Source organism: Oryctolagus cuniculus, chromosome 11 (genome assembly GCF_964237555.1).
Source record: "Oryctolagus cuniculus chromosome 11, mOryCun1.1, whole genome shotgun sequence".
NCBI lineage: Eukaryota > Metazoa > Chordata > Mammalia > Lagomorpha > Leporidae > Oryctolagus > Oryctolagus cuniculus.
In genome coordinates this window covers 64073825-64099629 of record NC_091442.1, presented here as the reverse complement: position 1 = coordinate 64099629, position 25805 = coordinate 64073825, and the positions used below count along the sequence as shown (strand labels likewise).

The 25805-nt window shown below is 37.9% G+C and overlaps 1 protein-coding gene and 1 long non-coding RNA gene across 3 annotated transcripts in view; one reads left to right on the top strand and one right to left on the bottom strand.

Annotated features, from left to right (window-relative positions):
* Positions 1-10910, bottom strand: part of LOC127491159 (uncharacterized) — a 54238-nt gene extending 43328 nt beyond the window's left edge. Inside the window, exons 1-2 of one of the 2 annotated variants that reach the window (XR_011380126.1) lie at positions 10734-10910; positions 3422-3606 (exon numbers count right to left, since the gene is read on the bottom strand). This is a non-coding gene — a long non-coding RNA (uncharacterized lncRNA). The remainder of the gene's footprint in view (positions 1-3421; positions 3607-10733) is intronic. The other variant, XR_007919697.2, reaches the window with a different exon arrangement.
* The window catches only part of TAFA2 (TAFA chemokine like family member 2), a 526573-nt gene that overhangs the window by 415687 nt on the left and 85081 nt on the right, over positions 1-25805 (top strand). The window lies entirely within an intron of this gene.

The following is a 25805-nucleotide window of genomic DNA, read 5'->3' as shown; positions in this document are numbered from 1 at the left end:
GTCTTCATGTAGCATATCACAATGCTTTGATATATTGTCATCTCAATCACTGTGTTTTTATATATCTCTTCAAATACATTGTAGGCTATTGGAAATTGCAACAAAATATTTTGTTTCATTTTGCTTACCCAAACTTCATAGAAAGTAAATACTATTTGTTCATAATTTTTCAAAGGCATACATATTATAATATATATCATAATAATATCTAATCTTAGTGCTAGAACGTGTACATGCAGAAAAATGAGGCAATATCATTATCCTCCAAATGTTCAGTCAGATAGGAGAAGAAGGGTAATAAATCCAGCAGTAACTATGGCTACTTCCTTGTCATTCAAATTCCAGCTTAAGTGCCCCCTCAGGAAAGGCTCCCCTGACCCCCAGTCTGAGAATATTCTCCTCCTTAAACCATAATCCATCTTGTCACTTCCTGAGAAAGACCTTTTCCAAATCCTCTCTTTAAAACAGCCCTGAGACAAACAACTCTTCAATGCTTATCCCTTCCCAAATTTTTATAGTTATTCACTTGGCTTATTATCTATCTCCTTTCCTGACAGTAAAAGGTTCACAGAAAGAGGGAAAGTGCTTGTCCTGTTCCATGCTATATACTTACCTCAAAGAATAGGAGATGTGAGATATTTTGTGCATGAAGGGATAATTTAATCTAGTTTCATAACTTTAAATACTATGTAAATATGGACAATTACTAAGTTTAATCTCTAAAATGTATATCTCCAACCTTTATCTCACTAATGAATCCTAGATGAATGTATTCAGTTGCCTACTTCTCTCCTCATGAATGTATAATAGGCAATAAAACAATGTTTTCAAATTAGGACATTTTGTGTTTACTTTCTCTTCTTTTGTTAAATTATGTTTTTTCTATAATATTTCCTGTTTAATGAATTTTTTCATTATCTGCCTACTTGTTCAAGTCAAAACCCATAGATTAAATCTAATACCTATCATGTCAGATCTGCTTAGAAAATATGAGAGCGTTGAAGAAATCTCTTAGAAAAATAGAGCTAAAAGCTGTTTATTTTGGTGTAAAATATTTTGAAACCACACACATACACACACATACATATACACACACATACAGTCTTCAAAAAGTTTACAGAAAATATATATTATGAATAAACTATACATGGATTCCAAAAATTTTGTGCACCAAGACTTTTTAAAGAATCCTTATATAATTACTTTAACTAAAATACTGGAGAGCAGCTACTTTGGGAAAGAAAATTTCATTCAGCTTATGATTTGAGGTTACAGAATTTGGCAGCCCCTGGTCCAGTATTTGTGGAGGCTGCTTATGACAGATATAGAGGCATAATCACATGGTAGGCCATGGAAGGAAAGAGAACCTAGGCCAAACTTGAATTCAAATAATCAAACCTCTCTTGAGAGCCCTCCCTGAGAGGGTGTATTCCCAATGACCCAAAGAACTCTCTAGGAACCTACCTCTCAGAGGCCATAATTAGATCAAGTGTTCACCCTTAATCAACCAACCATTGACATAAAAATGCCTATAACAGCTTGACATATGTTGGGCTGAAGGTGGGAGCTAGGAACACAATCTAGATTTGTCTGTAGCTGGTAGAAACCCAAATGCCTGAGACATCACTGGCTGCCTCCCAAGGTGTGCATAATCAGGATGCTATAGTCATAGCTGGTCTCAGGTTTTGAATCAGGGCATTTTGATATGGAATTCAGATTACCCACTGAATGCCTACCCCCCCTTATCAGGTTTTCAATATTCTCTTTACTCACTAGCTATATAATAATATTTCAATTGGTGAGGTGTTTTAAATCCCTTCCCTGCAAACTAATACCCATATAAACTTGGGCAAGTCACCTAACCTCTCTATGCAATTTTTTTAAAGTAGGATTTTTTTCAGAATTAAATGGGATGCTGCATATAGAATGGTACATTGTAAGCACTCAATGTATTTCAGTCAAATTATAAAAATGATAATTTTCAGTATTAATATTTATTGGTCTGTTGACATTAACATTTGAAAATCTTCCTTTTTGAGCAAGCTTATTTTTACTTAGATGTAAGTTTATATAATACCAGTATAGTTTTCCTTTACTGTGTATACTTTGACTACATGTATTAATGAAGTTTACTGTAGCATCTATGAATAATAGATGACTGAATCTAAATAGGTTAACACAATAAAAGTTTATTACCAACTGATGGCAGTGGGTTGATGTTAGCTCTACTCAATGAGAAACCCAGGTTGATTTCTCTTTCTCTTCAAATAACTGGTTTACAAGGTCTCCCTTGGCTAGTGGTTTTAACTGGCTAGTGGGGGAAGAGAGAGAGAGATCACTGAAGATTTTTTAAATTCTTATTTATTTGAAAGGTGGAGAAAGAGACACCTTCCACCTAGTAGTTTACTTCCCAAATCCCCTCAGAAGGTAAGGCTGGGTTGTGCCAGAGCCAGGAGCCAGGAGCCAGGAGCCAGGAGCCAGGAGCCAGGAGCCAGGAGCCAGGAGCCAGGAGCCAGGAACTCAGTCTGGGTCTCACACAGATGATGTGGACTAGGATGAGCATTGGCAGGAAACTTGGAATCAGGAGGAGAACCAGTACTCCAGCTTAGGAACTCTGATACGGGATGCCAGTGTCCCAGCTGATGGCTGCACCACGTGCCACTGTGACCTTTGAGGAATAGCAGATTCCTATAACCTAAGCCTGGAAGTGGGATACTTCTTTTCTGACCTCATTCCATCTGCTAGCGCTTTATCACACGTGTCCACAAAATACAAGGGGAGCTGGGAAATGTGAGCTGTCGCTAGGCAGTGGCTTTACAGCAACGATTCTGAACTGTTGAAGGGATTACAAATCTTTAGGAGACAACCAGCTATTTCTGCCATATTATTAAGGCTCTACTAATGGTGAGATCTTATTAGAGCAGTTCCTTTAAGTAATAGGAGTCATATTGTGTGAAACAATGATGTCTAATTTGCTCTTGATTGCTAGCATTGTCCTCCGAATCATCTACTCTTTCCATGAGACTACATTTAATCTCCTTGAGTATACTTACATACAGTGGAAAAATCTATATTTAAAAATGTAGGAGTCACTATGAAAAGTCACATATATCCCCCCTTTCTTTTTTAAAAAAGAAGCAACTCAAAGTCATGATTAAGCCTCCTTCAAAGAATCTTTCCCCCATTAGTGAAAGAGTAGAGCTCACTTTAGGAAGCTAGATTTAATGTTGATGCATTGAAAACCAAAGTGGCAAAATGACAGACAGGGCTTATTTGGAAAAAAAGAGTTTGGGTGTGCATTTACCAGTATTTGGGAAAATTGTAAATTATACAAGAACAGGAAACTTTTTATACAAGGGAAGTCTTTGTTCAGATGTAAAAGATTGTGGGAGAGGAATGTGGTTCCCAGGAATATGCTTACCCTTCTCTTGTGAGTCTCTTGCACACGTGGTGTAGTGCTCAATTTTGTCTGAGAACACACTAGGATCAGGAATTGCATAGAAATTACAATCCTGGAAATGCTGACACGTTGATAATCTCAAACTTCAATCACCTGTGACGGGGATTTTGTGATTCACATTTCTGCAACAGAGGTGGCTGCCAAGGCTGAAAAGGGTTTGGAACTTTGTGTCAATAGGATGAAGTAGGTTCACAAGGCTACTTGCACCATGATCAATGTTTCTATTTTTTAAGATGTATTTACTTATTTGAAAGGCAGGGTTATGGGGAGAGAGGTAGGGAGGAGGAGAGAGAGAGAAAGAGAGAAATTGATTGATTGATCTTCCATCTGCTGATTCAATCCCCAAATGGCTGCAAACGTTGCAGCTGGGCTGATCCAAAGCCAGGAGCTAGGAGTTTTTCCAGGTCTCCCAAGTAGGTGCAGGGGCCCAAGCACTTGGGCCATCTTCAACTGCTTTTCCAGGTGCATTAGCAGGGAGCTGGATCTGAACTGGAGCAGCTAAAAATTGAACTGGTGCCCACATGGGATGCTGGTGCCACAGGCAGCAGCATTACTGGGTATACTAGAGCAAATTTTTTCTACATTCAACCACAGGTAAAAGTTTTCCTTGAGATAAAAAATTATGATATATAGAAAATTAGGAAGAAAATCCTGTAGTATTATCAGGTCAAATCTTGAGGGAGTCATACTTTTAGAAATTACAGAATGTTCTAAATTGTGATTCTTTTATATAGAATCAATAACTGTGCTGTTAATAAACAGCTACACATGGTATAGTTTTATTAGACAAATGTCCTGAGTCTCAGTTAACTATACCTGAACTACATCTGAAGGAACAATCTCATATCAAGTGAAAAAGGAAATTAATAGCTCAAAATAATAATGGACATTTATTGACATTAATTTATGCAATACAGTTTAAGTGCTCTATTTTTATTATCCCAAATAATCTTATAGGATAGGTTCTTTTATAATATCATTTTAGAGATAAGAAACGTACTTTAACTACCTCAGTTTTACATATGAAAAAAACTAAGGCTTACAGTGGTTATAACTAACCTGCCCGAGTTTGGGTAACAAGTATAGGGCTGTATTGTAACTCAGGCAACTTGACTAGGGACTACACACTGAACATTTTGGTGTCATGTAATTCATTTATTTCCTTTGACCATCATGTCTAGTTATCTTTACCAGAGTCCCTTTCCATTTTTATGTCATTGTTCATTCATTTTCTCCTGCATTTCATAAGCATTTATTGATTGAAGATTGTGCACAGGTACTCTGTAAGGATTATGACAACACTAATCTTATTGATTCGAATCATTCCTTCCTGGTACCCATCTTGAATTACTCCTTCCAGACCACGTCTTTCACTCCTGCTTTCACCTAAGCTCTTTTGCCTCTTCTTGAAAACACCAATCCGATCTTCATTTCCTGCTGAACTACGTAACTACATGTCCTTCCCTCTCATTTCTACCTTCATGCCTCACACGTTTCCTTGCTCTGCAATTTATCTAAATCCTAGTCATCTTCAGAGGTGAGTTTTCTCATGTAGTTACTACTCATAGCCTGAGAGATGTAATATACTATGGCTCAATCTGGTATAATTTATTCAAAATATACAATACAAGAGTAAAAATTTATACATGTTCCTTATGAAAACACAGCCCCAGTTGGGGGAAAACCAGCTATCTTCTTCACTGTCTCCATCCATCCCATCAAGTAACCAATGTTAATACTTTGTACTATTCTCTATCCTTTTCTCTGTGTGTTTGAACTACAGGGACTATAATCTAAGTGTGTTCTCAGCTAGTGCTACATGTTTCTGAATCCTGTAATAATAAACTATTTAATATAACTCCATCAAGATGAAACCATTGGGACTGGCTTTGTAGCACAGTGAGGTAAGCTGCCACCTACAATGCTGGCAACTCATACTGGAGCGCTGTTGTGAGTGTGGGCTGCTTTGCTTCCAATCCAGCTCCTGGCTAATGCTCCTGGGAAAGCAGCAGAAGATGGCCTGGGAACTTGGTCCCCTGTCGCCCATGTGGGAGACCTGGATGGAGCTCTGGCCTCCTTGCTGTGGCCTGGACCAGCTCAAGCTTTTTAGCCATTTAGGGAATGAAACACTCTCTCTCTCTCTCTCTCTCTCTCTCTCTCTCTCTCTCTCTTTCTCTATGTCCCTACCTAAAAAAAGACAAAAAAAGCAAAACAATCAAAAAGGTAAAATCTCATTCCAGTTCTTGGATCTACGAATAGATTATTATCTTATTAAATTATATACATGATTATTGCCTATTGATATATGTGTCTGTTTAGAAGGTAAAATTAAAACAGAATTGCTTATAATATGTTGAGTGTGGGGAGCAACTCGGACTAGACTAAGTTACTGGAATTAAGACTTATTCTATGCATCTGCTCTCCCACAATATGGCGCTGGGAGAGAAGAAAACAGCTTCTACACAGCTGCCTCCAGTTCAGCCAATAAACAGCAGGACCTGCTCCTGATTGGAGGAGAGCAGCGTGCTCGGCGTGTGGGCAGCCGAGTTGGGATTGGCAGAGGAGGATTATAAAGGAGGAGAGAGACGGCATGCACCAGGAACATCTAAGGGGAACATCTAAGGGGAACACCTGTGCAGCCCCCGAGAGAGCCGGCCGGCGGTGTGCTGCTCCCCTGCAGAAGTGGGGAATGTGGCAGGGGGAACCGCCCTTCCACGGAGGTGGAAGGGACAGTAGCCAACCCGGGAAGAACCAGCAGCAAACCCGGGGAGGGCCGAGCAGACGAAAGAACAGTGCAGGGTCCTGTGTCGTTCCTCCACGAAGAGGGGGAGCGACAGTTGAGGGGTGTGTCCTGTGCAAGGAAATTATTTAACATGTTCATGGTCTTACCACAATATTAATTATTCAATAGAGTCTGATATTTGTATTATAGGCCATGCATATTTTTAAAAAAATTAAGACATTCAAAATGTACTTTAACTATATTTTTGTTTAAAAAATAGTAGATACACTTGTTTAAAATTCTATATTAATTTTTGTTTATTTGAGAGACAGTGAGACAAAGAGAAAGAGCTCTCTCAGCTGCTGATTCATTCCCCAAATGCCCATATCAGCCAAGATTGAGCTGGGCTGAAGCTGCAAGCTCAATCCATTCATCTACACGAGTGGCAGAAACCCAATTTCCTGAGCCATCACCACTGCCTCACAGGGTCTGCATTAGTGGTACCAGCACAATGCTGGCACCCTAGCTGATGAGGGGGGACCTCTATATAGAATCTTTTCTTCCCTGAAGTGGAGCTGAAAACAAAACCCAAGCTGAGTGTCAACAGCATAGGTTTATTTAGTGGTCAAAGAATGGAGGAATGGGAGCCTAGCTCAAAATCAGCTTCTCAGCTTTTTGAGGGCTGAAGAGTCATAGATGTAGGGTAGCATGAATGAGGAAGAAGAAGAATAACATCTTTTCCTGGAACAGGCTAAGCCTTTTTGGAACTTAGCTGCAAGCCCCACGGTTTTTGTCCCTTTTATGGTCTGCTATTTCCTGTCATGGTGGCTGGTAGATGTGTTATTTAGTTTGCAAATTAGATTAGAATAGAGTTTGAAGTCTTTTGGAGGTTACTCAAGCAGTCATGTTGAGTCTAGGTAGCTTTGGCCCTGTAGCCTGAGAAGGAATATCTGACCACAAGCCATCCTGTTCTCAGAGAGAAACAGTATTAGGCATTAGCAGGAAGCTGGAGTCCAGAACCAGAGCCAGGAATTAAACCCTGGTGCTCCAACATGGGATGGGGGTGTTTTAACTGGCATCCTAATTGGTAAGCAGTATGTCTATGCCTGTCTGATAATCTTACGTAGAAGTATGAATGCTATAGAATGATATAGGTAAATTTCTAAATCAATTGGCATTTAAAATTTTTGTGAGTTTGAGTCTTTGTTCTTCCAATTATTAGTTGTATGATGTAAGGTAACTTATTTAGCTTCTGTGTGCCTTAATTTCCTTATTTGAAATGTAGAAAAATAATCAGTGTAAGTGTAAACAGTTAAGGTGATATTTAACCAAGATAATACGATAAAGCACTTAGAAGAATGGGACCTGCAAAGGGCTTTGGAGGTGTTAAAGTTTATTCAATTTAAAAAGACTTCCAGGAATAATGATTCCAAAGAGTACTTTAGAAAGCTTGTTTCACAGTGACCTGAACTCAGCTGTCTTGGTCCAGAGGATTATGTAAATAGCAACCAGAATTATTGTAGTACAAAATAAAATTCCTGGTTCAGTTCTCTGCTCCAAACTTCTCCTGACTTACTTCCTGTGGAGCATGCGTACCTGATGTATATAGGAACTAGCTGAAATGTCCTTCACCTTGATCAAGGTCAAGGGTGTCTGCTGAACTAACAAATCTTCCTGAATTTAAAGTGGTGAGAAGGCAGCATAAATAAACCATATGACTTTGTTGACAGCAAATTCTTGACAGATAAGATTATGTATGCTTATAATTAGTGACAGATGGATTTGAAAATGGACATAGTATCTTATGTATTAGCAACACTAATAGTGACTTGGACACTTGTCTCAGTTGCTTGTTAAAATAATGAGAGCTTATAAAACAGAAATATGAGTTATAAAGATCAAAAATTTGAAGTATGGAAAACCATTATACTTGTATTGATGCCTTGACTTCGATAAAGAACAGAATTAATATTACAGGTCTCAGAGAAAACTATATTTTCAGTTGAAGATCATGAATATTTTGACTAAGAAATTTTGAACAGATGTACTTAATTTGATACTATTTCTCACTTTGGTTTGCTGAGTTAATAAGTCAGTTAATAGCAATATTTTTCTTAGACTTGCAATGAGTTATTAAAAATTTAATATATATAATGGTAATATCACACTTGGCATATCGGAAGTGGTATATAAATCATGCCTATTGTTATTCTTACTATTATTCTGAAGTAGGTATTTTGTTTTTCTTATTTCAGTGGTTGATAAAAATCACTTTGCTAGCCAAAAGAGGATTTATTCTGCTGCAGAATTTAGATTAATAAAATATCAGTTTAAATAAATCAATGAGCTATAGTTGTATAATAAAAAATTGAGTAAAATTTTAGAAGAAATATGCTTTATGTTCAGTTAAAATACCATATCAGTATTGGGTAACTGATATTGCATATGCTAAGGATTTAGACCTATTTTTTAATCCATAAGATATAATATTGCTAACATGCTATATGCCTATTGCTTTGATATAGAGAAATTCTTACAGAGTGGTATGGTTTGAACATGATTTGACTCTCAAAATCATGCAGAACCTTAAACGCCTAAGTAATACGGGAAAGGTACAAGGGTGAAAGTAATCTGTTTATGGTGTTCAGGAGGTTGGCCTAGTGGTGGATTCTTGGGGTAGTTGGGAGCCTCCCTTCAGAAGGTAGTTCTTGTGAGAGGTTGGTTTTAAAGTCAAATTGGGCCCAGCCTCTCTGCTTCCTGGCTCACCACGTGATCCTTCCTCTGCAAGCTCTCCACCGCTGTCATTCACCACCCTTATCAGGGGCTAAACCAAAGGGGCCACTCAATCTCGGACCTTGAAGTCTCAGATCCGTGAGCCAAAATAAACATTCCTTTATAAACAGCTTGTCTTAGGTATTTCATTATAGTAACTCAAAGCTGAGTAATATACTTAGTGCTTAAATCTGGGTACAAAACGTTGATTGTAGACTCTGGATCAAATCCATTCTAAATGAGATCAGATATTGTTTTGTAGCTACTGGATAGCTAATTTTTAACCTTGCCATTATAATTTTTTTAAGATTAATTTTGGAAGTCTGACACTGTGAGAGAGGAAGAGTCAGAGAAAGAATCTTTTATCCGCTGGTTCATTCCCCCAGTGGCCACAACAGCCAGTGCTGGGTCAGGCCGAAGCCAGCATCCACGAGCTTCTTCCAGGTCTCCAATGTGAGTGGCAGGGGCCCAAGGAGCTGGGCCATCATCCGCTGCTATTCCTAGCCCATTAGCAGGGAGCTGGATCATAAGTGGAGCAGCCAAGATGGGAACTGGCGCCAGTATGGGATGCTGGTATTGCAAGCAGCTGCTTTACTGGCTGTGCAACAGTGTTGGGCCCTATTGATTCCTCTTTCGTGTTCTCTATTCTACTGCATGATACTCATGAATTAAAATTCCAAGCCAACTTGTCTCGGTTCTGAGAACTAACAGAACTCTGGGCTTTAGAGCAGAAACAGCAGCATGCTGACTAATAATTTTTACCCATTTGTTTGTGTTATTTATCCTTTGTACTCCTTGGGGAAAAGTATTGGTTAGATCTATGTTGCATAGGAAGAACAATAGCTATTCATCTATGCTATCTATTCTTAGAGATTGGAATATTTTGTTTTTCAAAGTTCAGAAAGTATGGTAAACAGCCTGAAGGGTGAGAGAATCACCAGCATTTAAGATAATACTTCTGTTAGTTTACTAAGAACTAGGATTTGAGTCGTTGTGACTGGAGTCATTCCTAGAATGCAATAATTAGTAAGCATGATCAACATTACCATTCTAAGTCTAAACTTTCAAGTCAACAGAATTGTGGTTCCTGTTTCCATTTTTAGGATGTACACCTCTGACGCTCTCTGTAATTCCAAAAGAAGACCTTCTTTGGAAGGCAATTAATAAGCCTCTTTTTTTCCAGCTAATGTTTACAGTTAAGATAATGAAAGAAGTAGTTGCACATTGCGTGTTTCTAGATATAAATTGTTAGTGATTCATTATATCTTAATTTGCAATCATTAAAATATTTATGTTAAAAAGTATGGTAGAAGTTCCAAATTATGATTGCAGTATTGAACGACACACGTGGAGTTCTCTTGACACCAAAATAGCCAGCATAGTGGATTCCTTTGAGACATTCCCCACAACTGATATGAACAACAATCATCTTTTCTGATTTTAAAGTGCAGTGCTGGCATCCCATGTGGGTGCCAGTTCAAGTCCTGACTGCTCCATTTTTCATCCACCTCTCTGCTCTGGCCGGGGAAAGCAGAAGATGGACCAAGTCCTTGGGTTCCTGCACCTGTGAGGGAGACCAAGATGAGGTTCCTGGCTCCTGGCTCCTGGCTTTGCATTGGCCCAGCTCCAGCTATTGTGGCCATTTGGGGAGTGAACCAATAGATGGAAGACTTTCTCTTTCTTTGTGACTCTGGCTTTCAAATAAATTAATAATTTTTTAAAAAATTTAAAAGTGACTTACACTAAAAGGATAAAGAATGTCATCTCATTAACTCTTACCTCTTTTGCTCCATGTGGAGTTTATTATTGACCCTATGACTTGTAACTATTCTCTTGAGTGAGGCTCTGTAAGTTCCATCTTAGCCTTTCTGAAGCATTTGTCACAGTTGTCCACAACCTCCTTCTCAAAGCCATCTTCCATGACCTTGTGTTCCTGGATTATCCTGCTGGCCCTGTTCTTCCTCATCTCATTCTAAAATTCTGAGCTCATTGTTTTGCTCATGACTTCATATTCTTGAAACTTCATAGGTTCCACCATTGAAGCAAGTGGCTTCCTGACTCTGCTTGGGCCCATACATTTTCTGAGTATTTATCCTACATTTCCAAGTACTTGAAGAATTTGTTTCCCAGTGTTAGTCTGTTGCTCAATGTATCTAAATAAAGTCCTCTCTTATTTCTCTCATCTCAATTATTGAATCAAAGTTTCTCATCCATGGTTTCCCCCCTAGTAATATAAATTACATAAAGCTGACAGGTTCATCCTCTGAAAGCAAGGTTCCAACCACACACTTTTTTTCTGCAGCAAATTTTCAACTGAATGTAGTGTTCCCATCCAGTAATACCACCAACTTCTTCGGGTTGTGATGAAGATTAAAAAAGATATCTCAGGTAAAGGTAACTAACATTATATCTGGCATATAGAAAGATATTATTCATGACTATGGCTAATTATATTATCTCCTTATTGCTAACTTTATTACTGCAAATACTTTCTGCCTTTTCAGTGTCATTAGAATTAATTTACTGATACATTCTTAGTAATCATTCATATGAAAAGGTTCATTACTTGATGACCGTTCCAAATGATAATATTTCTGAGCAATGTGACTTACTAGATTTTATGCGATTATAAACTAGAAATCATAAGAAGATTAATAATTTCCCAGGGGGAAAGAGAACTAGACTACACATCAAAGGCTTCTGTGTCTATCCAGATTCTGCCACTGGGGTAAACACTTTTTACCTTCTGTGTCCTCAGTTTGTTGCTTCTAAGTTAGATATCTGATATGAAATCTGTTTTATTTATATAAATAAAAATAAACACTTTCTTGAGGTGCAGAAAGACACAAAGAGAAAGCAGGAGAGGGAGATAGAACAAGAGAGAAAGAGAGAGACAGAGAGTCAGAGATTAATAGACAGTGAGCTCCAATCCATTGTTTAACTCTTTAAATGCTTTCTACTGCTGGGGGCTAAAGCCAGGAGCCAGGAACTCAGTTCAGGTGTTCTGCTGGGTGACAGAAACCCAAGTTCTTGAGTCTTCATCTTCAGAGTGTGTGCCTTAGCAGAAAGCTGGAGTCAGGAGCTGAAGACAGATGTGCAACCCAGGTATTCCCATGTGGGGAACAGATATCTTAATTTCTAGGTCAAGTGGCTACTCTTGAATATATTTTCTGATTCCTTCTCTGAGAGAGTTTTGGCACACGTTGGATAGATCGTAGCCCTACCCAAAGAGAGACTTGGTTCCTTTGACTTTGTGGAAGAGCTATCTCCTCTGCTAGACTCTCATATAAACTCCTCTTGTCACACTTACCAAAATAAGATTCCAACATAGGACCAACATCCTTAATGACAAAGTCTAAATGTTTGAGAACACTATTGTTTGAGTTATTCCCAAAAGTTAAAAAAACACAATAATACACTACTAGTAGTGAACTATTAACAGCATCTTATTAATTTGTATAGAAGAAAAAGAGGAAAAAACATGCTGTGGGAATCATAAATGGACTGTGCAATACTGTTCTCCATCCATAAAGTGCCATTACCTGTCACACGAGTTTAAAAGTGAAAAAGCTTACTCATACAGCTTGATGACAAAGCATATGTGCAAATTGGATACAAGTCATTAGAGACTCAGTCGAGTTGAGGAGGAAGGAGGCTGTGTTTTCTATCTGCTCCTGTTTCTTGGTTGAATGCTATTATAGGATGTGCTGCTTCTTGATGGGTTCAAACTATTGGCCCTCAGCCCAGTGAAGAAAAAGTGGAATATAAAAATAGCTGGTGCTGGATGTTTCCCCTGTAGATCATATAGTCAGTTCTGCTTGTTAACATTCTGCAAAACATTTTAATTATCTCATGTAACCTAGTAGATCTCTTTACCACTGATCTTTAATGTATTTCTGAAAGACTGTTAACAATGTAACTTGTAAGTAAGAGATAACTTTGTATTTTGGTGATGGTCATAAATATACTAATTTCTTGTTGATTTTAGCTGTCCTTCACTGCATACATATTTTCCCCTATTTCATAGAAACATTATACCTTAATAATGAACCATGATATATACAAAGGAATATTATTCAACTTTTAAAAAAGGACATTCTGGGTTTGGATGCTGGTGTGGCATAGTGCTAAAGCCATTGTCTGCAATGCTGGCATCTCCTGCCACCTAATTGGGAGACCCAGATGAAGCTCCTGGCTCCTGGCTTCCACTTGGCCCACCACTGTTGTTGTGGCCATCTTAGAGTGAACCAGTAGATGGAATACATCTGTCTGTCTATCTCTTGCTTGCTCTCTTACTCTCACTCAGTCTCTCTATCTCCCTGTAACTTTGACTTCCAAATAAATGAATAAATCTTAAAAAAATAAAATTCTGACACATACTGAAATCTGGATGAACTTTGATGATACGGTGCCAAGTGAAATAGATAATCACAAATATACTGCATGATTCCACTTACATGAAGTGCTTTGTGTAGTCAAATTCATAGACATAGAAGGTAGAATGGTAATTTCTAGGGGCTGCTGTAGATTGAGGTCACTGTACCTATCAAATAAATAAGTAAATAAAAATCTTTAAAAAAAAAAGAAATGTGATTTAATGGTTGTAGCGTCTCAGTTTGGGACAATGAGTAAGTTCTGAAGATGAATTATGGTGCTGATTGTACAACAATGTGAATGCACTTAATGCTGCTGAACTGTATGACTAAAAATGATTCAAATGATACATTTTTTTAAAATTAAAAAAATGAAAAAATGATACATTTTATGTTCTATGTAATTGACCATAATAAAAAATGAGCCATTTTTTCAAGGGATGTGTTTTTCAAACTGCACTGAAGCATTAGCTTACTTTAAAAACTAATTTAGGTAGATCATGATCAGTATTTAAATAACAGAAACATAACAGCATAGAATATGAGGACATTACGCAAAGGAATTGTAAGTATTGTTGAAACTTCTGTTTCATGACTACTTGGCCAAATGGCATTGGTGTGTAGTCATTTACCGCTAACGTCTTGTTTTCTATGATTAATGCTCTATTCTGATTAGATGCCAATGACGCAACGGTTGTGAAATATTTTGCAAAATCACTTCTGTATGTATAGATACTTGTGATTGAGACACACAAAAAAATTGAAAGACAAAAATTTCTTATAGGAGAAATTCTGATAGACAGGCAAGAAACTTCTGCAAAGAAAAATTCCAGGAACCACTGTCCAGTACATACGTATAGTTTTAATTACAGCTTTGGCAATCAAGTTTTACCTGTCTTGATTTTGTGGAAGATGCAATCACCTATTCAGAGAAACACGCTCTCACCAATGCCGAAGCACTGATTAAACAAAATGAGTCTCTGTGAACCCAGGTGGCTGAAGTCAGATGACTGAAAACTGACTAGGCTCTAGAGTTTGTACATGGAGGACTCATCTGTGATTTTGTGGTTTTGCCTTTTTTTTCCAAACTTTTTTGCCCAGCCCAGTCTAAGCCAATTTGCTGTGTAATTTGTCTAAAACCTTTCTTGACTCAGCAGCCATAAATCCATCCAATTGTTCATTGCAACTCAAGGGCAATGTCCTGGGACTATTTGGGGCTTAATTTCACTGGATCATTAGTGCATAGCTCCCTGGAGAATGTTAACATTTTAGTTTTCCACGATGTTCATCCAAAGGAGCCAAAACTTCCTTCACAGATGGCAGTTACTGGTGGCTGGCAAGCAAGCAGATGGATGAATTCTTTTTCTTTTGGCACTGGGCAGGGGAGCACGCTTGGTGCTATGTCTGTGGCAAACTACTCATTAGCCTGGCTTTTAAAGGCTACTGGAGATGCTGTTGGTGTATGATGCTGTTTGAATTCTGCTCACCATTCTACATCCAACTGGACTAAATAGGTTAATTGCTCAGAGGAATTAGCTCCTCCAATGTGGCTAGCCTAACATCTGTGTAGTAAACACTTACCAAGAATTACTCTTGTGACCTTACAACTGCTCTCTCTGGAAGCAGTAGCCTGATTGAAAGAGTTTTATGACAACTGTATGAGACAGGCATGATGAAATATGTCCTCTACCCAACTTCTTGCTCATTGTTAGATATGCTTCAGCATTTATATTTGTGATAAACTGTGCAGTCAGTGAATTCCAAGCTCACCAAGACTCCATGTTATTTCCCATAATCCAGGGACAAAAGAATGCAGTGCTAAGTATAAGACAAGTTTAAGAATGTATTAATTTCTTATCTACTCACATTCATCACAAAGACAAATAGCTGGACTTAGAACTGCTAAACACTCATGAATTTTGAAGTTACAACAGAATTTGAATAGTGATTACTTTCAGATCTCATTTCTTGATTTTTCTATTTAAGTAGGAAATTTCTTTTTAGGCAATGAGAACAATGTTGTAACTTTTTCCCTTGCTTTCTTAGTTTTTAAAATTTCTCCTTCCAGTCCCTCTGTACTTCACCCTCGCCTACAATTCCTAGTTAACCACTGATCTGCTTTTTATTATTATGGATTATTTTACATTTGGTAGAATTTTATGGAAATGGAATAAAATATGTTCTTAAAATTTGGCTTTTTCACTTAGTGTAATTAGTTGAGAAGCATCTATATCAGATGCTTATATCAGAAATGCATTCCTTTTTATGACAATATTATATAGTTGCAGCAGAATTTATTTATCCATTTACCTGGTGATAGCTATTTGGTTTATTTCCAGTTTTGATTAATGTCCTTCCTTCCCCCACTCTGCTGTAAACAATTTATTTGAAAGTCAGAGTTACACAGAGAGAGGAGAGGCAGAGAGAGAGAGAGGTCTTCCATCTGCTGGTTCACTCCCCAACTGGCCTCAATGGCTAGAGCTGTGCTGATCCGAAGCCAGGAGCCAGGAGCTTCCTCCTGGTCCCCTAGATAGGTGCAGGGGCCCAAGGGCTTGGGCCAATTTCCACTGCTTTCCCAGGCCATAGTAGAGAGCTGGATTGGAAGTGGAGCATCTGGTCTCCAACCAGCGGCCATGTGGGATGCTTGCGCTTCAGGCCAGGGTATTAACCCGCTGCGCCACAGCGCCGGCGCCAACAATTTCTTATAACTCTTTGTCTAAATATGTTTTATTTTGGGAAAAGAATACACACACATATGTCATCAATATTAATTGGTCTCTTTACTTTTAACATTTCTAATAAGCATGTTGACAATTTTCCATATATATATATGAATACTTTCTGAGATCTTTGTTTTGTTCTCATCTGTTTGTGTCTCTTGATGTTGGTTTTATATATTCTTGATTATTCTTGCCTCTTTAATAAATCCTGATACCAAGATATATAAGATTTTTTTTCAAAGATGTTTTGGGTATTTTACGTCTTTTGCATTTCTGTAGGAATTTTAGAAGCTGCTTAGAAAATTCAATATTGCCTGCAGGGCTTTTGATGTCAATTAGGATTGCAATGATTGGTGTGGAGGGAGTTGAAATCTTAATATTCAGACCTTTGAACAAATTATATTTATTGTTCTGCTTTTAATTTCTTTTATCAATGTTTTAGAATTTTTAGTATACAGGTCTTCCACATATTTTCTTATATTTATCTCTATAGTATTTTATATTTTTGGTGTTAATTTAAATGGCATTTTTTTTAAAGATTGCTTTGATTTATTGATTTGAAAGGCAGAGTGACAGAGAGGAGAGAGAGGGAAGATCTTTTAACTGCTAGTTCATTCCCCTAATTGTTGCAATAACCTTGTCTGGGCCAGGCTGGAGCCAGGAGCCAGGAACTCTATTCTGGTCTCCCAACTGGGTGGCAGGGCCCAAGAACTAGTGCCATCCTCATTTGCCTTCAGAGGCACATTAGTAAGAGGCCAGACTGGAAGTGGAGGAACCCAGACTTGAACCAGCACTCCTTTATGTGATGCCAGAGTGGCAGGTGGCTGCTTAACCCACTGAGCCACGATGCTGGTCCCTGCACTGGTTTTAGAAACCAGACACAATTCTTAGTCCTGTGTCATCTTTAACTACTGTTTAAATCTTTTAATCCTCTGGGATTTTTTTTTCCCTTGAATGAAATAGTTTACTCTTCTATAAGCATATGTTGATCAGTACTGTGCTGAATGTATGCACAATTTCTCTCTCTTTTTTAAATTTTTTTATTTTTTGACAAGTGCACAATTTCTCTCTCCATGCAGCTTCTCCTGTCCAGTAATCTGCTCTTTGAAATCTTGCTGCTTTTGCCTACCCAGACACACCTGTGTCCTCACCACTGAGTCTGCCAGGATCCATAGGACTCCCGTCCCTGAATTTTTTTTATAGTTCTATAGTTTTTAAAATAAAATATGATTCACATGTGGGCTTAAATTATTTGGAAATTAATTTACTTTGGAAAAAAAACAGGAAGCTTTAATTCTTTAGTCACCTAAAATTTTATTTTATTTTTCAGGGATGTTATTAATACATTAGTTTCTCAGGGTCACAGCTAATACATGATAATAACACCAACACAATTCTTATTAATTCTCATGTTAATATGATATTAATAATTAATAAAAGAAAACAGATTCAAGATAGTTCATAGATGTAATTCTAAGAGTATAATGATACTTCCCTTCCTCCCTTTCTCCCCTGTCACTTTTCTCCCTCTCTTTGTTCTCACCCTTCCATCCTCCCTCCCTCCCTCCCTCCCTCCCTCCCTCCCTCCCTCCCTCCTTCCTTCCTTCCTTCCTTCCTTCCTTCCTTCCTTCCTTCCTTTTCTTTCCTTCCTTCCATTTTAATTTTGATATAATGTTTTTAATTTATATTATAGTCAAAAGTTTAATGCTCCATTAAATGGAGAGTTCAACAAATAAACAGTGGTAAGTGGAAGGTGTCCAGCGCATAAGAAATTTTCCCAGTCAGATGAACCAATTAATTCACAAGCTTTTATTGGGATTCCGCACCCAGGCGAGGTTCCCCAGTCCCAACAGAGTGGGAGCTGGGGAAGTCGCAGGTCAGAGGTTGGGAGGGCTCCTTTTATAGACACAGGGCATGGGGTTTAAAGGTTGAGGCGAGTCTGATCCTCATTGGTTGACCTTTAGGCACCCGTGGGGACCTTGACAAGGACTTTTCCTTCCCAGAAGTGTGGGTAGGGACTCTCCATTCCCGGAAGTGTAGGTCTTCTCTCCTGGGGATCCCAAGGCTACCAATAAGACCATAGTTAAGCAGCAATACAGGTAAGGACTATAAACAATAATCAAATTGAAACATGTCTATATCACTCATATACAGTAAATTTTAAAATAATCACAGATCATTAAAACTATCGTAGTATATCATTCTTAATTATTTGTTTGACAAAGATATAAAACAAAGTTTGACAGAACTATTTTTGCAGCAGTACTGATGATATACACAGGAATTTCTTCTTTGTTTTTTTTTTTTTTTAAATAGATACCACAAGTAAGGAAGAACATGTGATATTTGTCTTTCTGTGTCCAGCTTATTGCATTCAACATGATGTGGTTCAGTTTCAATCATTTTGATGCAAATGATAGAATTTCATTCTGTATAGTCAAGTAATATTCCATTGTGTATCCATCTATCTATACCATATTTTCTTTATTCATCCATCTGGTAACATAACACTTTGTTGATTCCGTATTTTAGCTATTGTGAACAGTGCTACTATAAACATGGTGGTACAGGAATCTCTTCTATACAGTATGTTCATGTCTTTTAGATATATACCCAGTAGTAGGATTGCTGGATCATATGACAAGTCTATTTTTAGTCTTCAAAGAAATCTCCATACTGTTTACACAGTGGTTGCAATAATTTACATTCCCATGGTGTATAACAGTTTCCCTTTTTCTGCATCCTCATTAGCATTTGTTGCTCTCTGTCTTTTGGATTCTAGTCATTCCGACAGGGGTGAGGTAACCCCTCACTGCAGTCTTGATTTGCATTTCTCAGATGGCTAGAGATGTTGAGCCTTTTTTTCACGTATTTGTCAGTCATTTGTATTTCTCATTTTGAGAACTGTCTATTGAGGTCCTTTGCCCATTTGTTAACCTGATTGTTTTTGTTGTTGTTGATTATTTTTTTAATTGATTATATAGTCTGGTTAGCCATCCTTTGTTATATGGGCAGCTTGCAATTTTTTTCCCATTCTATTGTATGTTTCTTCACTCAATTGAATGTTTCCTTTGCTGTGCATAAACTTCTGACTTTGATTTAATCATATTTGTATAGGAATCATATGAAGGCATTATTTTTTTCATCTGTCTGATTATATATTTTGGAATCATTAAATAATATAATATGAATTTTCTTGTATACTAAAAGTGAAGAACGATGTATTACTCCAAATTCTTCCAGAAAGTTCAAGGCAGAATTGACACATCACAGACCTTGTAAAGGCATAAGAAGTGCACTTTCCAAATTTACAGTTATTATTTTACTGCCAACAAGTAGAAATAGTCTCATCATTGGTTTCATAGAAAAAATGCCCTCTGCAAAATGTGGTATTATGTTCTTCTCCCATGATTCCTTATAAATCAGAAAATGAAAGCAGAAAAAGGGAGAGAAATGCAAATAATTAAAAATTATGGTATTTAAGTATATTAAATACATAAAATGTTCCTTCTGTGTAACACAGATTTGAAATACAATTATTTTGAAAAAATGGGAGGGAGATATCACAAGACATGTCAAAACTCCCACTTAGTTTAACTGGTAATTAATTAGTTTGTTTCTTTTAATAGAAAAAAAAAAAAAACTCTTGAACCCTTTACATTTATCTCTGAAATATTCTATTATCCTAGACTGGACTGTGAAAAATTTTCTCCTCAAACTCTTCTCAAACTGTGGACTAGAATGTCTTCCACGGGAAACTATGGTGCCAGTGAAGGGGGCATGAAGAAACCAAACCCTTCAAGCTGGAAACTGGAGAGGGTTCTGCTCATTTCCTGTTGAAGACATTGTGTGGACCCAAGATGACTCATGTCTCATGCCTTCCTGTCACTTCCTCTCTTGACATTCCCAGTGACATTTTGCTGATGCAGTTACTGGGCCTATCTGCTAACCAGGAAATGACTCAGACCCTCCCCAGCCACCTTGACTTCAGATGAGAGTGGGCAGCCAGTTCCTAGATTCTTCTCCATTTCACCCTCTGAGTTTTGATAGGATGTGGGCTCATTTCCAAACTATCCAAAATAATTAGATTGTGACCTTTCTTTCTCTCCTATTTTCTCTCCCTTTTCCAGAGAGGGTCTCAGTCTCACAGGAGAAAGCATAGCTTCCAAACCTCGGTGACAAATTGTAGGATATACTGTTTTAATAAAGTAGCCATAGTTTTTTTTTTTTTTTTTTATGTCTCTCATTTCCATTTAATCTCCTCCTCATACATGACCTACAGCTGATTGTCCTGGGTTACTTATGTAAGAATGCCAGTATATTAAGCCCCTGTTACTTAGTGAGCATTAGTATATAACTTGAAGTGGAATATTAAGCTACATAAATATTAAAATAGATTTTTTTAGAAATGTAAATATAATGCATTTAATTCTGCAGTTTGAGCTGGTGATTTTGTCTTGGGACTTAAAAATCTCAAAAAGTCAAATTTAACATCACTTAAAATCTAGCCATCTATTGATTTCCTAGGTTATAGCTCTTTTTGCCCATTCCTTTTTTCTGAAGTTAATTTTCTGTTGTAAGAAGGAAGTTATGGGCTGGTGCCGCGGCTCACTAGGCTAATCCTCCACCTTGTGGCGCCGGCACACCGGGTTCTAGTCCCGGTCGGGGCGCCGGATTCTGTCCCGGTTGCCCCTCTTCCAGGCCAGCTCTCTGCTGTGGCCCGGGAGTGCAGTGGAGGATGGCCCAAGTCCTTGGGCCCTGCACCCCATGGGAGACCAGGATAAGTACCTGGCTCCTGCCATCGTATCAGCGCGGTGCGCCGGCCACAGCGCGCTAGCCGTGGCGGCCATTGGAGGGTGAACCAACGGCAAAAGGAAGACCTTCTCTCTGTCTCTCTCTCTCTCACTATCTACTCTGCCTGTCAAAAAAATAAAAAAATAAAAAATAAAAAAAAGGAAGTTATGTCATGTCTGGTATAGGAAGTGAAGACTACTTATTTCACTTCCTATTTTGCATATTCTAGCATTCATTATTTTCAATTAAATGTTTATTGGACACATACTCTGTACACACACAAGGAGTCCCTGTATTAACAGAGAAGTCAGTTTTTACAATACAGCTTGATAACTGCCTAACTATATTCGTAGGGCAGAGGAGGAGTTATCACAAAGTGTTAATTTTATTACCAGAAATAAACTTGATCCTGTCATGTCTAATTAGACATGTTACATTCTATAGACATGAAGTTGTCTTCAGAATAAACAGTGAAGCCTTATTCAACATTCTATGTAAGATGAATACTAATTTTTGTTTTTAGAATATCACTTTATGGCTTTGTTTTCATATTTCTGATTGATCTTCTGTGGGGTTCAAGCACTTCAAAAATCTGCCTGGGGCTGTCCATCATGTAGTTAATGATTTGGAAGCAGTGTTTTATGTAAGTAGTTTTCAAACAATTTAGTCACCCTTTGATGTAAAATTATGTTGAAAACTAAATATGTAGGTATGTTAGCATAAATTCTTCAAGAATAAATATTTTCCTCTAACTTTAAGATTAAATTTTGGATACTTCTGGAAAAAATGATAAATGTCAGCTGTGTTTTTTATTGTTATAGAATAAAAGAGCTTTAGGAATATACCTAGGGGAATAGCTTTAAAGTCTTGGATAAATATCTTAAGTAAATCAAAATGTATTTGCCTCACATAAGCTCATAAATACTGTATTACATATAATAACATCAACTCTAGTTAAAACCTAGTTCCTCAAGTACAGAGAAACTTGAAACTGATGACAACTAACAAAAGGATGGAGAAAGTCTTTGCTAACTTATATTTTTAGGCTTACAATTTAACCTAATATGGTTGTGCTCAAATATTTACATGGAAATATGTAACCATTGCTATTAGACGTTTACAACACCATATACAGCATTCAATTTCTCATGGCCCTAAATACCACTCTTTCTTGAGAGAGACTCTCAGATCAGGAGGTATGAGAAAAAAAAATTGAAACGTGTAGAACAAGTTGTGTATTTCATTCGTATATGTATGACCTGAAATCTCACAAATTTCTGTTTTTCTTTTCTTTTGTTAGCAAGTATCCCTAAGCAAAAGCAAAACTTGCTACTGTTTTTAATATTTAATTGCAATTAAATTTTAGCTTAATTATTTTGTTGGTTGTAGGTATCTCTGGTAAAATTTTTGTAGCTATTAAAAATGTATTACAATATTTCCCTGTAAAATTGATTAATAACTTTAAGATATGTACTTATTGTGTGTTTCTAATATTATCATTGTGGGCTTTTGTCCTCTCCCTCACCCTGCCCCAGGAAGACAGTATCTGTAATGAGGGGAGTACAGTTTTTTGCTTGGCCTGAGACTATGAGTATCTCCACCTCCCTCCCCCCCCACCCCAACACACACACACACACACACACACACTAATTTGAAGGATGTTATACAAAGAAAAGTGGAAAAACAATGTCAGATTTCAAGTACAGTGATCTTCTAAAGTCAAAGTCGCTTTACCAGATGTGTTAATAAAACAAACCTTGAACATCTTCATTAATCAAGCCAAGTTGACTGCCTATATTTGCAGCTGCATGACAAAAATATCTCAGCCCACAACTTCTTTTTATCCTAGCCCAGTTGGAGGTAGATGAGGCACACTCCAGGCAAAGCAGTAAATACTGTGGAATTTGTCTTGATCCTCCTTTTCCTTCCTGTTTGTCTCCTCTGCATAATCTCTCTTTGTCTTTTTCTTCTTCTCACCCTTGCTGCTCCTCAATCCAAACAGGAAAGGATCTTATGATGACCCATTTATATCTATTGATTGACTGATTACACCACTACTGAAATGCCCTCACACTGAAGCATTACCTTAACCAGCCTTTTATCTGGTACTGTAGGAGTGACTTTGTTCCTTGTTAGAATTTATTTCCTTTGCATGCTGGTTAGGAAATTGTTTTTGGAGGGTGAGGTAGGAGGAGGCTTCAGGAAATTCTGAAATTGCAATTGTCATACACAGGTAAGTTTGATTTAGACCTTATGTTGTTTTGTTCTGTCCAAGCAGGTGGTCTACAGCTGACCCCTGTCGAAAAAACATTGTCCCTGGCACCTCTTAAAAAATGACAAGGAAGACTTTTTTAAAGACTGTGCAATATGGGTGAAAACTAGTGCAATAGGAAAGAGAAGTTGACCTCAACTCTGCTGAAACAGAATGCAGGAGGGTTTTTAACACTGAGTTTAGCCAATGGTAACGTGCTGGAGGACATTAAAGGGCAGATTGGTTGGTGGGAACCTGTGCTAATCAAAACTAGGTTCCTATCCTCTCACATAGTTGGGGGATAAGGACCCCATATTTCTTGGTTAAATTTCAAAAATTTAGTTCTTTTTTTATGGATTTACTTTATTTATTTGAAAGTCAGAGTTACACAGGGAGAGGAGAGGCAGGGAGAGGTCTTCCATCCACTGGTTCACTCCCCAGTTGGTTGCAACGGCTGGAGCTGTGTTGATCCGAAGCCAGGAGCCAGGAGCTTCTTCCAGGTCTCCCAAGTGGGTGCAGGGGCCCAGGACTTGGGCCATCTTCCACTGCTTTCCCAGGCCATAGCAGAGAGCTGGATCAGAATAGGAGCAGCCGGGCCTCAAACTGGCACCCATACGTGTTGTCAGCCCTTCAGACCAGGGCATTAGCCTGCTGTGCCACAGCGCCTGCCCCCAAAAAGTTAATTCTAAGATTCTTGACAAAGTCATTCCTGGATTGTAAACCTTCTAAGAGTCTAGGAGAATATTTGTATCTCAAAGGAACAAAGAAATTTTTAAATTTTCTAAAGTAAATGCTCTAGGAAAAGGGAGATAAAAGTTCTAGAATCAGGAAGAAACCTGTGTCAAATTTAGCCAAAATGAGGGGGAGTTAAGACCCCACCTCTTGGTTATCTGCTCTGCATGTTCCTCCACTTTCCATTCCCAACTCCTAACTCCCAACTCTTCACTTTCCTGAGGAACCTAAGATGGTTTCTTGTTCTTACTCATCTGCCTGAAACTGACCTGCTGTCCATGTATTATTGGTTTCTTCTACATGTGACATGCTTCCTACCCTAGCACAAGTCCATGGGCATTTATCCTGGCTGCAATGATTATGTGTTCATTTGCACCCACATAATTCCAGTTAGCACCTGTTACTTTCCAGTATGATCATTGATAATGTGTTTCTTTACTCTCAAATGAGCCCTGGTGTGGTTGATTATCACTACCTACTTGTCTTCTCTTCTGATTTTAATCTGTTCTCTGCTATCTCTTCCATATGTCCTGTGGCTTGGAATCATGTACATTATGCTGCAGGATATTTGACGTTGTTTTCATTTGCATGTAATGATTTTTGATATGGTAACTCTCCTTATCTATTGTCCCCAAACACGACCAACATTCTTTATACCTCCACTGAGGAAGTCTTGCTTAAAGTCAGTGTTCTTAAAGACTGAATTCTCTTTATTAATAGAGATGTCCACATGATTGAGGATTAATGTTTATAGTATCAACACAAAAGATATCAGAACAAAGATTCCATAGATTCAGCAGCTTTGCTTTGTGAAATCAAGAGAAAGTGTCCAAATTCATAATAACTTGGCAAGACTCAAGCTCTGCCTGGCGTATCCTGTAGAGGCTATTCAGAGAAAGAGAATGGAATTGGTATTTCATAGTGCAAAATCTCTATCCCCAGTAGGGAAACCTGGACCCTACCAATTGAGTTTGGTCTTTTGTAGGATTTGTCATTTCACTCCCACCATGAGAGTTCATAGAACATAAGAATTCATAGTAGCACATTTTCAAAAGCCTGGGTATTTAGTTTAGAATAAGTCTGTAGTTACCAAGGGCAGGCTATAGCAGAGCAGTTCAGGGTGAACATTAGCTGCAGTAATTATGTGTTCATTTGCACCCAGGTAACTCCAACTAACACCTGTTTTTTTACAGCACGGTCATTAATATTGTACTTCTTTACTCTCAAATGAGTCATGGTTTGGTTGATCGTTTATATTGTTACTCCAAGTTTCAATCCTTTCTGAGCATCCTGTATGAGGGAATGTATAATTAAGATATGCACCTGGGCATTTTATCTAGATTTCAGATGTGAAATTGTTGGATTAAACTCTCATTCTTCCTTATTTTCAATGTCTCTATAAAACACACACACACACACACACACACGCAAGCATTCCACCATTTTCAAAGACAAAAGGTAGTTCTCAGGCTGACTAACATTTAAACATAATTTAAGAAGAAAGTGCTTCCTTATATGCAACATACTGTGCAGAAATATCAGCCTATGGTGAACACAGAGCCTTACATATTATGATGCTAAGCACAGTTCATTCTCCAAAGGGACTCATTGCTTTGTGTTTTCAAAAAACAGAGATGTGGTGGTGACCTATTATTTACAAAAGGATTTGGTCAATGCTTTGAAAACACAGCTTGTTATTTTTTCCTTTATAACAAGATGTCCTTTCCCAGTAGTCTCTGTAAGCAAAATGTAATTGGTAAAATGATGTATTTTTCTTTATTGTTTAGAGTAAACTCCCAAAAGTGGATAAGGGCTGGATGGTGATGGAAAAGGGTTATTTTCATAGTTCAAGGTGTACATTGGTATTCACATTTCCTAAAGAAGAAATTAAGTTTTAGAGCAATTAAAGAATTTATTCAGAGCACAGCCATAAGCAGGAGGGCTGGGACTCAAACCTAGGTGGATATAAATTCTTGCAGTG